Genomic DNA, 12871 nt, shown 5'->3' on the forward strand with positions numbered 1-12871 from the left:
TGAAAAATTATTATTAATATTTCCCAATTGGAACCCGAGTGGGGCCAAAGTGGGAAATCCCAAAGTAAAAATGAAAAATTATTGTTAACATTTCCTAATTGGGGCTTGAGTGGGATTTAAGTGGGAAATCCCAACGTTGAAATAGTAAATTATTGCTAATAGTTCCGCTTGAATAAATCTAACTAAGATAAACGAAAAACAGAAACAAATATTAAACATTTAACCGCAATATTAGTAATATCATCTAGTTGATTCGATGTACATCAAATAAAGCGACGAATGTAATATTCCCGCTTGGACCAGTGGTAACGTGAACGACTGATGATCAAGAGGACCCGAGTTCGAGCCCAACTGACGACAAGGATGCATTCAACCAATAGTTCACTTTCTAATCGAAATATAAAGTTATAGTACCATCAGAGTCCGTAATTCAAAATTATTTTTGATTTTTGAAATTTTAGATTTTTATAAATTTAGATTGGGATCTGATGGGGATTTCCCAATTGGGCCCCATTTGGTATTTCCCAATGGGGGCCCATTTGGGATTTCCCAATGGGGGCCCAAGAGGGTTTTGCGTGACATCCCAAAGTGAGCCCCAAGAGGGAAGCCCAAGAGGGGCCCCATTGGTCGCACTTTTAAATTTCTAGTCGGGCTATCCTTACCATTTTATCCCAATCATAATACTACTTGCGTGATCAGTATAATGTATTCATTTTCATTCTAAGCACTCTGAAACTTATTTATTCTTTGGAACACCTGTAGGTACTCTTAAAATTCGAAATTATTTTGCATGAGTATACCTACGCCCTATGGCGGCAATCAAATAGTGTCAAATGTTATGATTTCGGCGTGGCGGCAACGATTGTTTTAGATTTCAAAAGAAGCCGCCGGCGCGTGTATCATAACCATGTACTTCCGAAAAGCGGCAAATTTCTTTGAGAAGTAAGTACAAAACCTTTGATGCCGCATTATCAAAGTGCCGATGGTTAAAACATAGCTATGCATGCACTCAGTTTGATTTTAATAGATATATTTTAATCGCTATGTTTATGGTATTAGTCGTAATGCGCATAGGTCCAGTTTTTCATATTCTTTGATATAGTTTTTTGCGTCTCATAGAATTCCTAAGCGTACCTACCTATACACCGAACTGTTACACCTAACTACTCAGTGAAATAGCGCTAAGTTGCAAGACGCAAGAGTCTTGCAGGCTATGTCTTGTTCTTGCTCAAGTCTTGCACGGTCAGTCTTGGTCTTGGTCTTGCTAAAAATACGCGGTCTTGTTCTTGGTCTTGGTCTTGCAAAAACGCAAGAACAAGACCAAGGCTGCAAGACCAAGACTGAATTTGGGCAACACTAAAAGGGATTAGGAAGAACAGTTGTAAAGTAATAAAAACGATTTCACTTCACCTTGTTGATAATTAGTTTTCGATGAGCCAAGAGGGATATTTGAAACGGGATTAAATTTAACGAACGTTTAAAGCTATATTTAAATGGAGTTGGAATTATAAAACTACGACGCGGAGCCCGGGGGATTGGAAGTTTGTTTTCGACTTCAGCATTTTGATCATTTTAATCTATTTCGTTGAATGACGTGACTGGCCATCGTCGTTTATCTAAAGGATCAAAGCATACGTATTTAATATATTAAGAGTTTATGGTAGTCGACTTCTACACATAACAAGCAGTTCTTCTCTTTTACTATCTGTTGTAAGTAATTGGTGTATGTGTTCCGAGTTATTTATAAAATTAAGTAAAAAAATGTGTTATTGACACGAATGTTTATTTCAGAGTAAAATAGTGTAACTAGGCAAACAACAACATTCAAATATTTACAAAAAATAGAACACATTAAAAAAAAATATTGGTCACAATAAAGGTTACATTCTACAACACTATCAAAAGGTTTTTTTTTTTACTATAAAAAGAAGATATTTTATTTAATCGCGCACGGCAAAGTGAACCCACTGCACCTGATGGTAAGTCGAGTGGGGTTCAATAGAACGTAGACTGTCAATTACCCCTCGACAGTCGACATAATAGGGTACCGGACTAATTTTTGTTCATTACTATTATCAAATATTTACATAATATAAATTATAACACAGAAAGAATTATTAAAATCCGGTAAAAAATCAACAAGTTATAAGTCTTTGAATTTCGATGGAAGAGGTAATTAACAAGAAACAGAAAAGAGACGAAATACCCACTTGTGACGTCATCGGCAATTAAGACGCGTGCGAAAGAAAGAGATGAAGTGATATCCCCACATCGCGCCTACTTCTGCACATTACAATATTTTAAATATGAATTACTCGCTCATTTTTTAACCAATTTTTATGCAGTTTTCGCAGGAGTGCTTCTTTTTCGTATTATTAACCATTAGATATAGAATAATGTACAAAATTAAGCATAGGCCGGTCCCCTATTATGCCGGCCTGTTGGACCCGGATATACACAGGCTGATCACGGACCGCGACACCCTTGCGTGTGCCAATCTGTTGGGATTTAACACTGTGGGTACAGTGGTCGCTATCCAGGCGGATCTAAAATATATCCTACCACCAGTAAACATAACATTGTGTTCAAGATCAGGGTAAGAAAATACATTAGCTTAGTGAATTCTAAGTTGATTCCAGCTATTCTGTGCTAATGTAAGTGTAGTGTTGTTGAGTCCGGTTTCTGCAATTGTCAGGCAGAAGTGTCAGCTGTCAAGTGAGACGGCTGACGTTTTAAAAAGAGGCAGCTCTCCTCTCCCCTGTGCCCCTCGAGGACCCTTCTAATTAGACCATTGGTGTCCATGGCTGATTGTGATTAAATTAATAAATATAAATTTATTACATAATAAAAGTATGATCTATTAAAATAATCGTGATATAACAGTAAGATCCGTCGATACTATAGTAAGAAAATCCCAACCAACAATTAAAGTCTTCCACTATTTTATATCATCTCAAATATGAAATAACATTTTATTATATCGAATACAAAAATAACCGTCCAGGCGAGCTGGGTATGCCGCAGAAACTATTAAAGCAAAACTTAAATCAGTTTTGTTGCTTCCTTAGACTCCCGACTCTACACTAGGTGACTACTGCATGCGATTTTGCATGGAGAACCTGGAATCGGTTTCGCAAATGTAAAATATCTTGCTTTACCGTAGTTTGCTCAACTTCTGACGGCTTACGTTAGAGTTATGTTTCGATATAAAAGGTTTATACCTCTTTGATTTTGTTTAAAATAATGCGGTACGTTTCTCATGTGTTAGAGTTCGCCTGGGTAGGTACCACCGCAGTGTCTATTTCTGCCGCCAAGCAGCAGTGTGTGGTCACTGTTGTGTTTCGGTTTGAAGGACATTGTAGCCAGTGTAACAACTGGACATAATGAGACTTAACATCTCATGTCTCAGGATTGCGAGCGCAGTGGAATACCAAACAATAATTAGTTATTCAAAGTGTTGGATTGTGTTTCTATTGTTTACGGGCGGTCGTGTCGCTTACTATCGGGAGAACGGTAAGCTCGAATCGTCATTAAAAAAAATAAAAAACAAATGTACGAAAGTTATTTAAATAAGTAGCTCTCATATATGAAATTATGTCTAGGTATAGTTTGCCTATTTCTACTGCCAATCACTGACAGTTGCTTTAGAAACCTCAACAATAAATAGATACCGTCAGCGCAACGGTTAGAGCAAGAAAATCGCCGCAAATAAAAGCTAATCGACAAAGAGCTAACATGTGAAATAAATCGCACAAAAAACGACATAAATTCAAAAGCCGAACAGTGTACTCAAAAGGCCACACGACTATAACTAGAAAATTCAACACGGCAGCAATGTACACATCGTTTGCGCTGAATAATGACGCATCTGCAACATGTAAGTACTTAAAAAATTGCAAAAATATGCCTTTAGCATTCAACAGTTGATTCTATAGTCAATTTATTTTACATCCGTATTTATACACTAAATAACATTGACAGCATCGATATATACTAGTATAGTATAGTACTACGTACTAGATTTGGTGTTCCGAACATTCACTGTGTTCAACTGAATTGAACTGTCTTCCATTCAAACTGATTTTAGTATGGTGTTTGTGTGACTGTGTACGGAGTGGCTCTCATAATATAATAACGCGAGTGTAATTGTAACCCTGGATTTGAATAAAAAATATTAGTCAAATATGTAAAATTACTTTCAAATAAAAAATAGGTTATAACAGTGACGTTTTATTTGCCGTTTTAGTTCAGATTTTGAACAAATAGTTTATATGGATGTTCGTGTTTATAGAATATATGTCAATGATCTACAGTCTCTCTTGTTTTTCTGTTTGAATATTTTAGGTAGTAATTACTAGCCATTATGACCCTTATTGTCTTAGGCTGACTCGTCCTGTTTATTGCTACGCAGTGATTTGAAATACTATTTTCGGGTAGTATTGTTACAAACAGTGGTGTAGTCTAACATCGGGCAGGCGGCTTACTAGTCTTATCATGTATTTGTTTAATAATAATATTAATAACCCTGCAGGGAAGGGTATGTAGCGAGGCGTCTGAGAGGCGAATTGGCATACCTTGATTCCGTGGGCTTAGGGACCCCTGACCGTTGTCTTGACTTAACAGACTGGCTAGGGGTGGAAGTCACAAGGGCTAAGAACCTAAGCTCCATAGTGGAAGTGTTCAATCCGTGTAATAGCTCGAAAACCCGCACTGGGACGCGAAAGCCACCCATAATGATAAAATCGGTGCATGCCATTCAACATTATTTAGGCACCCACACCGATTGCATCTTTGGTAAACGCTACTTTTGGTATGCCCATCCAGTGAGGGGCAATTTTAATATAAAATGCTGCCTTAGATACAAAGATTAAGACATTTTATTTGGTAGGCGTCCCATTATCTCAATAGCCCAGCAACCACTGCAGCTGGATCCCATCCAAAACCCAGTATAATTCCCATGTTCTCTGCAGTCCTAGCAACTTGGCTATTTTATACATTCGTTGCAGAAAAGGTTCTGTTTACATTTAAGACTGGCCCATCCAATGCCTATGGGGAATGCGCTTCCAATGCGCTGCTTTAGAGCAGTAGTCTAGAAGTCATATATCTTCCCAGACAGATTCTTCAATAAAATGGATGATCTATCAACAGCACTATTTCAAAAATTCAAAACATAGTTTGGATTACTGATATCCATATTTCAATATACCTAGTCTTGCCATAAATATTGTAATAAAGAAAAAAGAAAATTGTTAACTGCAAATAACATTTATTACTTTTACAGTGTGTCAGTTTAATACATAAATATAAAACAATTAAAAATATAAAAAGCTTATTCGAAGTGGTCTCCATTGGCTGCAATACAGTCCTTTAAACGATGAGGCCAGTTATCAATAGAAGCACGCACTCTTTCCATGGGAAAATTCTTCACTGCCAATCGTATAGATTGTTTTAGGGACTCCAAATTATCATGGCGTTTAGAGCAAGCTGTACTCTCTAAAACTGACCACAAATCATAATCCAGCGGATTAAGATCGGGACTAGACGACGGCCAGTCTTCAGCTCTGATGAAGTCCGAAACGTTCGATTCCAACCAAGACTGCGTGGACCGAGCTTTATGACCCGGCGCCGAGTCTTGCTGGAAGGACCATACTTGGTTATTGAACATGGTGATGTTAAGGGGCTTAACTACCTTCTCAAGAATGGTATCTTGATACACTTGTGCCGATGTTTTGATACCTTTTCACAAAAATATGGCTCAGTCACTCCTTCATAGCTAACACCCCACCAAACCATCACTGAAGTCGGATAATGTCCACGTTGCACTCTGTCGACTAATTGGGAAGCTTCCTTAGAGCTTTGAGCATAAATACGGTCATTTTGTTTGTTAAAATGTTGCTCAATTGTAAAAATTTTCTCATCCGTAAACAAAATTTTTCTGTGACCTCCCTTTGCGTACCGCTTCAGTAGTTGTTTCGATTTTACCACCCTATTCTTCTTTAAATTATCAGTTAAGAAATGGCCAGTGCGTCTCTTATAGGCTGCAAGTCCTAAGTCATCTTTTAAAATACGCGACATGGTTCTAGGTGCTATCTTCATTTCCCGAGATAAAATCTTTTGCTTTCGGACAGGATTTCTTCGAATTCTTTCCCTTACTGCTTTGACCACCTTTTTCGTACGAACACTACGTGGACGGCCAGATCTTTTCTGTCACAAACAGAGGAGGTCTCATTGTACCTATTAATAGCCCGGTACACAAACATTTTACTAATACCAAGTGTATGGAGAGTTTTAAAAATTGCATTTGGCTCCATACCTACTTTGTGTAATGCTATCACAGCGATTCGGTTCTCTTTATCACCCCACACCATTTTAATATCGCAAAATATTTTACAATGTATTGGCGCCAAAATGAGAAAACACAATGAACAATCGTATAAAAATGACAGATTCGAAATTCAAATGTAATATTTTTTTATAATTAAGTGTAACAGTATTTATGGCCAGACTAAGTATATAAGGTCTAAATCTGTCATAACAAAAGGTCCATTCCAATAAAATAAATTACCAAAGGTACCCATTCCATAGATCTAACATAACCGCTCCTGTAGGAACGATCGTAAGGCATGATAAACAGGCAAAGTTGCTCCTCCGAGGGCAAAGTCAGCGGACCGTGGGTTATTTCAACATGTACGAGCCAATTAGGGCATACGAACGAACATTTTTCGTTGGAAATACGGTAAAAGTTAAAAAGTAGTAAATTTTTATCGCTTCCTTGGACGTGCTATCTAGTAGCAATGGTAATATAAGAAAATTTTGGATATCAAAGCAGTCAGACTGCCTCGGTGGCGTAGTTGTATTGCACGTCCGGTACAATAGCGCTCTGAGGTCCTGGGTTCGAATCCCGGGTCGGGCAAAGTGATATTTGGGTTTTTCTGCTCAGTATCAGCCCGGAGTCTGGAATTTGTGCCCGATATGGCGATAGGCTCGCCCCTATCACATCATGGGACGGAACATACTTGGCGAAAAGTGGGTGCCCTAGTTGCGCTTCTCTGCATACCCCCTTCGGGGATAAAATGCGTGATGTTATGTATGTATGTAAAGCAGTCAATGCGAGTGAGCTAGTTGAACTAAACCGTGAAACAAAAGCGTCAGCTTTGACTGTTCCCATAAATACTATTTATCGGTAAATGTGTATTAGTAAAGTATTACAAGCCGCAGTAGTTTTTATTATGTGTTATTAATAGCACAGATACTGACGATTTTTTCCCCGACTCCTACAGGAGTTATTATGTCGCAATTTTGTTGTTTACATTAAATGTACTCTCTCCCCGAATATGGTATTAGTACAAAGCGTCCTAAGATTATATAAAGCGGACATTGGAAAGATTGTCATACAAAAATTTTGCTTTTAAGCGATGGTTACTCAATCTAACGTCTAATAGCAAAACACCAATGTAAAATACATTTTTTTCCATATCGTGATTTGTACTTTTTATTGCGTATGTTAGTATATTATCTGTAAAAATGTTATTTTTGTATTAATATTTAAGGACCCTGAGACATCTTGTCACACGGACATTTCAAATAAGATGACTTATTACAAATTGGTAATAACTTTTGGAGCACAAAGGTCCTGATTTCCGGTCTATAACTAACTATATTGTTTAATGTCTTTGTATTAATAATAAATAATAATAATATCAGCCCTGTATTATATACTTGCCCACTACTGAGCACGGGCCTCCTTTACTACTGAGGGGGATTAGGCCTTAGTCCACCACGCTGGCCTAGTGCGGATTGGTAGACTTCACACACCTTCGAAATTCCTATAGAGAACTTCTCAGATGTGCAGGTTTCCTCACGATGTTTTCCTTCACCGTTAAAGCGCACGATAAATTCACAAAGAATTTACACATGATTTTAGAAAAGTCAGAGGTGTGTGTCCTTGGGATTTGAACCTGCGGTCATTCGTCTTTGCAGTCCGTTCCACACCCAACTAGGCTAACGCCGCTTTGTCTTTGTATTAGTACAATTAAAAATCTTACGTATAATTTTCTATCAAGAACCCAACGCTAGTAACCGATTTGTATAAGAAATGTAAGTGCTAAGATATGTGAAACGACTTGATATTAGCTGCTAATTTTTCTTAATCGTCACAAGTCCCTGTGGCGCAGAGGATAGCGCGTTGGACTTCTAATCCAAAGGTCGTGGGTTCGATCCCCACCAGGGATGTATAATAATTTTGTTAGAATTAAGACTTCCAAGGTTATTCAATACGTCATCGTATTGCACAAAATTGTTGAAAATGTGTTTTCTTTATTCGAATTTTTATACAATAGTGTTAATGCTGTTACTGAAATTCTCAATATTAACTATTATGTGTTTAATAAAAGTTGCAAGAAACTACATAAATGATAAAAAAAATGTTTTAAAAGTAATATTTCACAAATATATTTTTTTAAGTATTTATTTTTGTTAATAAATTAATCTTGGTATCAAATTTGTTTATCATGGATTACTTGATAACATTTCGCTGGCGCACTATTCCAAGGTTTAGTTTTTTTAATTATGTATCAAATCTATGATTAAAAATATTGATGTAAGTAAACATTAGAAAAAATGCTTTCATGGTTCCTCCTTTATTAATATTTGAATGACGAGACGAGCTTGCCGTTCGCCTGGTGGTAAGCGATACGACCGCTCATAAACACCTTGAATTACAAAGTATTGTTTGGTATTCCATTGCGCTCGCCATACAGATGAGATGTTAAGTCTTATTATATCCAGTAGTTACACTGGCTACAATGGTTTTCAAACTGGAATGCAACAGTGACTACACCCCGTCGCTAGGCGGCAGATATAGACATTGCGGTAGTATCTATCCAGGCGTACTCTCACATACGAGAGATCTATCACCATTCGTTGTTTATGCATAATATTATTAAAATAGTATTGGCATTTGTAGCAACCATCCACACAATAATGAGACCCAGAAGGTAGTGAAATAACAGCCTTAAGGGTTCGTTTCGACCAGTCACGTTTCGGGGACATCCTGTAAACATCTAATAAGATAGGTTGGCGTAGTTCTGCCCACGATTGAAAACGTGTTGGCGAAAAGTTGATACGTTAGTTACATTCATGACAATTTGTATTTGGGCCGGCAGATATATGACGGGAGCGCAGCGCAAGGAATTTTTTACTGTCAAACTATTATCGACTTTTTCTTTATTGAAATAATATTCAAAATCAATAACAATAAATTTTATTACATTGCTGTGTTAATTAATATTTGTTTCTTTTCTGTACATCTGTAATGTAAACATTTTAGTTGTTTTTGAGCCGGACGATTGCTTTGTCTTTCTCATACTTTGCTGCCCATATTCATTTGACAGTGGACAAGGAACGCTGAGGAAGGAACGCCTTATATTTATGATTAGTCAGTTAAAGCCAGTTCAGAATCCTATCAAAAACCTACTCGGCCAAATGCAATTTAAAAATAAACCGGATGAAAGCGGATTTGTGCCGGTTCAATCCGGATATCTATAAATATTTTATTGCGTCATCTAGTGAACGGATTATGTAGAACTCATCATGGAGTCATCAAGCCCTCATTATCGAAGGATTGTTGCATGTATGCCCTTAACTCCTTTGCAGTGTACTCAAAGGCTGTAACGGAGGTAAAAAAAAATGTTACTTTATATGTATTTTGCTAAAGTTTTCACCCGGTTTCGCATTCATATTAAATGAACCAGTGTAACAGTAAAAGAAGAAAAATATTTCAATTTAATATAACATATTGAACTCAAATCTAAGATTTGAATTATGCGTTAAAAAATTGCAAGATTTTCGATCAAAGCGCGGTATAGCAATTCCATTTCACAGCAATCGAAGCTGCAATCAATATTCAATAAACGCAGATACAACCTACTTTTTTCACTGATCGTCAAAGACAAAGACAGAAGAAGGAGCCAATCCATTAATCCAATTTGCCGTGTCAGCTAAACGTACTGGCGATATTGGATTCAGCACTATGAGTTTAGTTAGTGCCGAACGAAAGTTGGGCAAACAGTCTTCTTTTTGGGCCTGTCCGCAGCTGGAAAATCCGAGGATTTTAAGTCGAAAGTCATTTCAACTGGAATTTTCGCCGGGCGCAAAGGCTGTGAAAGCCTTGCCGTGATTGTGTGGTTAGCCAATGTTCACTGGATTGGTTATTGGCAGGTCCGAAGCTTTCTTTAGTTAACAGATGCTGGAGAGTTGTATTTGGTTTGGTTTCGTATTGAACGCATTCGAGTCATAGTTAATCTTGTACGATTTCCATAAAGTAAACGAAGATTTTTTCAAGTTTTTATTAGAGTCCATGTGGGTTTGTCTACTTCAGCTTCCATGCTTAAGTGATCTTTTGTAGGTTTACAGGGTAATGCAAACTGTTCATTATTAGATTCATCATTGGTTACTTCGGTTAATATTAAGGTGAAAATATTTTAGGTTTTCCTTCAGATAAACTTTTCTAGATTGTAGTTACATTTCATTCGTATAATTAATCACAAGAGGCGACCTGTACCCTCGTCCCAAATGAGTTTTTGCACACCCTACAAAACTTAAGTAATTTATGTTTATACAAAATGTATTTAACACGGGCTGAAATAGTTTTCATTTGAACTCGGCTTGGACTTTAAAGCTGTCGGCTAAACTAAAAAACAAGTCAACACGCGAAAATGTACTGAATAAATGAAATAATGGCAGTTGGTTGCGATTTTAATGTTGACGTCATAAAGTTATTTTATTAATGGTTATTGATCAAATAATGTAAAATAATTTAGCTATTTTTTTTTATGTAAATAACTAAGAACAACCGTGGTGATAAAAATAATTATGTGGTATTTTTCCTAAGGCCTTACAATTTAATTTACCTATCAATTAAAAAAAAATATCATCAAAATCTACAAATGCCAAATAACGGAGCGTAAAATCCAAAATATTTTTAAGTACCATATAAAAATGTATTCGCTATATAATACAATGAAACAGTCAAAGATATCAAACCACGATAAAAAATTCATTCATTTGTTTTTGAGACAACCGCGTACATACAAAACTACTTAAGTACTTCGTTGAGTACCTTATTTATAAGTAGCTTACGAATGTGACGCTGTATAGTTTCACAAGTCGTTCTTAGTTGGAATCACTCGATTTCTCGGAGCGTGTGGCCGGAATTATCTTCTGACAGTATTTTAGTTTCGCCAGATAAGTTAGCGACCACTTTGTAGCGTATTTTCGTATCAACTCAGGAATTTGTACTAAGACTGGTGTTTCTATTATCTATTTCTTTAGGCAACCTTAAATGGCGCGGGATAGACTTTGTAGCGAATATTTACAGTATATTTTATGTCTATTTTTTGGGAAACTTTGGATGGCGGTGGATTGATTTTATAGCCAAATGTTTGCAATATATTCGTGACATTCACTAATGGCTATTGGCTGAAACAGTCAACAATTCATCTAAATTGATTAGATTTTTAGTTCAACAAAAGTTGTATGGAAACGAAAAATCGGCATCTGATTGTTGGCATTTCATTTTATATGTCTTCTCCAAGTTGACATCTTTAGCACAGTGTTTTATATTTGCTAACATCTACTTATACATATTATAAAACAAAGTCCCCTTGTCTGTATGTTATCGACTTTCCCAAAATCTACGAATTTTTATGAAATTTCGTATGGAGATAGTTTAAGACCTTAGAAAGGTTATAGGCTATTTTCTATCCCGAGAAAATATATAGCGGGACTTTTATCCCGTAAATCTCCATCACTCAGGCGAAGCCGCAACCAAAAGCTAGTTGCATTATAATTAAATCGTATACCATTTTTAGAAATATCGAAGTCACACGACTCCTTCCCTAATCTTCCTTTCTAAACCCTCGTATCTACATAAACCCGGAAATTTTGACATTTAAACGCGCGACAGCAATTATTTCAACGGCACACATCAAAGACGCCTTCATTATGATTCTCTTTATGCTCCTTTGGGAAGGGACGTTACGTTTTTGGAATTTAAAGCGATTGTTTTTCCGCAAAATAGGCAAGGCATTAAACAGAATATCTGACTGGCAATCATCAGTTATTCATTTTTATTTTACTTTGGATTGGAAGTGGGTAAAATATTTAATTATCTGTTATTCGGTTCAATAGTAAACGAATAGACAATTCGAACCCAGGATCTCAATTGCTGCCGTACCGCGCATGCAGTACAACTACGCGACCGAGGCAGTCAAATAAAATAAACTAACATGAAATATAAATTCGCTAATATTTCACGTCTCTCGTAAAGCATTCCCGTTTAATTGGCTCCAATGAGTGCGATTTATATTCTAAGCTAATGAAAACCGGCTGATTTCCCTGGACGGTACCTTTCATTACGGTTCCCTCACTTTATATTGGCCTAAAAGTTTGGTGTGTGGGTTTAGCGTTGTAACAAACATTTGATCCCATGCAGAATACAAATTAATTGAAATAGAAGTCATTTGTTTTGATTCTGGCAATGTGACTAAATCTATTGGTGATCATAATAGATAGGGTAGACAGATACTACGGATTGCTATTACGCCATATCTTAACTTTTTCTTCTATTTTTAACAATCTCCTCGTGCAGTCCATGTATGACTTTTATACATTAGATATGACACTGTATTTTCAGCGCGTTTGATCCATGCTAACCCTCCATCTGATGATGGGTACAGTGTAGTCCAAACATAATGTCGACAAACGTAAGACGACGGTTTCCAGAAGTATCCCAATCAGGCTAGAAGGTTTAGAACTGCCTGACTATGAACGCCCCTCGTCAGAACATGTAACAAAAGCGAAGTATTCACTA

The 12871-nt window shown here is 36.8% G+C and overlaps 1 non-coding gene across 1 annotated transcript; it reads left to right on the forward strand.

Moving 5' to 3' along the window:
• Positions 1 to 8159: 8159 nt before the first annotated feature.
• On the forward strand, positions 8160 to 8232 carry Trnar-ucu. The gene has a single exon. It is a non-coding gene; the product is annotated as a tRNA-Arg (tRNA).
• Positions 8233 to 12871: the final 4639 nt, after the last annotated feature.

This window comes from Manduca sexta, chromosome 7 (genome assembly GCF_014839805.1).
Source record: "Manduca sexta isolate Smith_Timp_Sample1 chromosome 7, JHU_Msex_v1.0, whole genome shotgun sequence".
NCBI lineage: Eukaryota > Metazoa > Arthropoda > Insecta > Lepidoptera > Sphingidae > Manduca > Manduca sexta.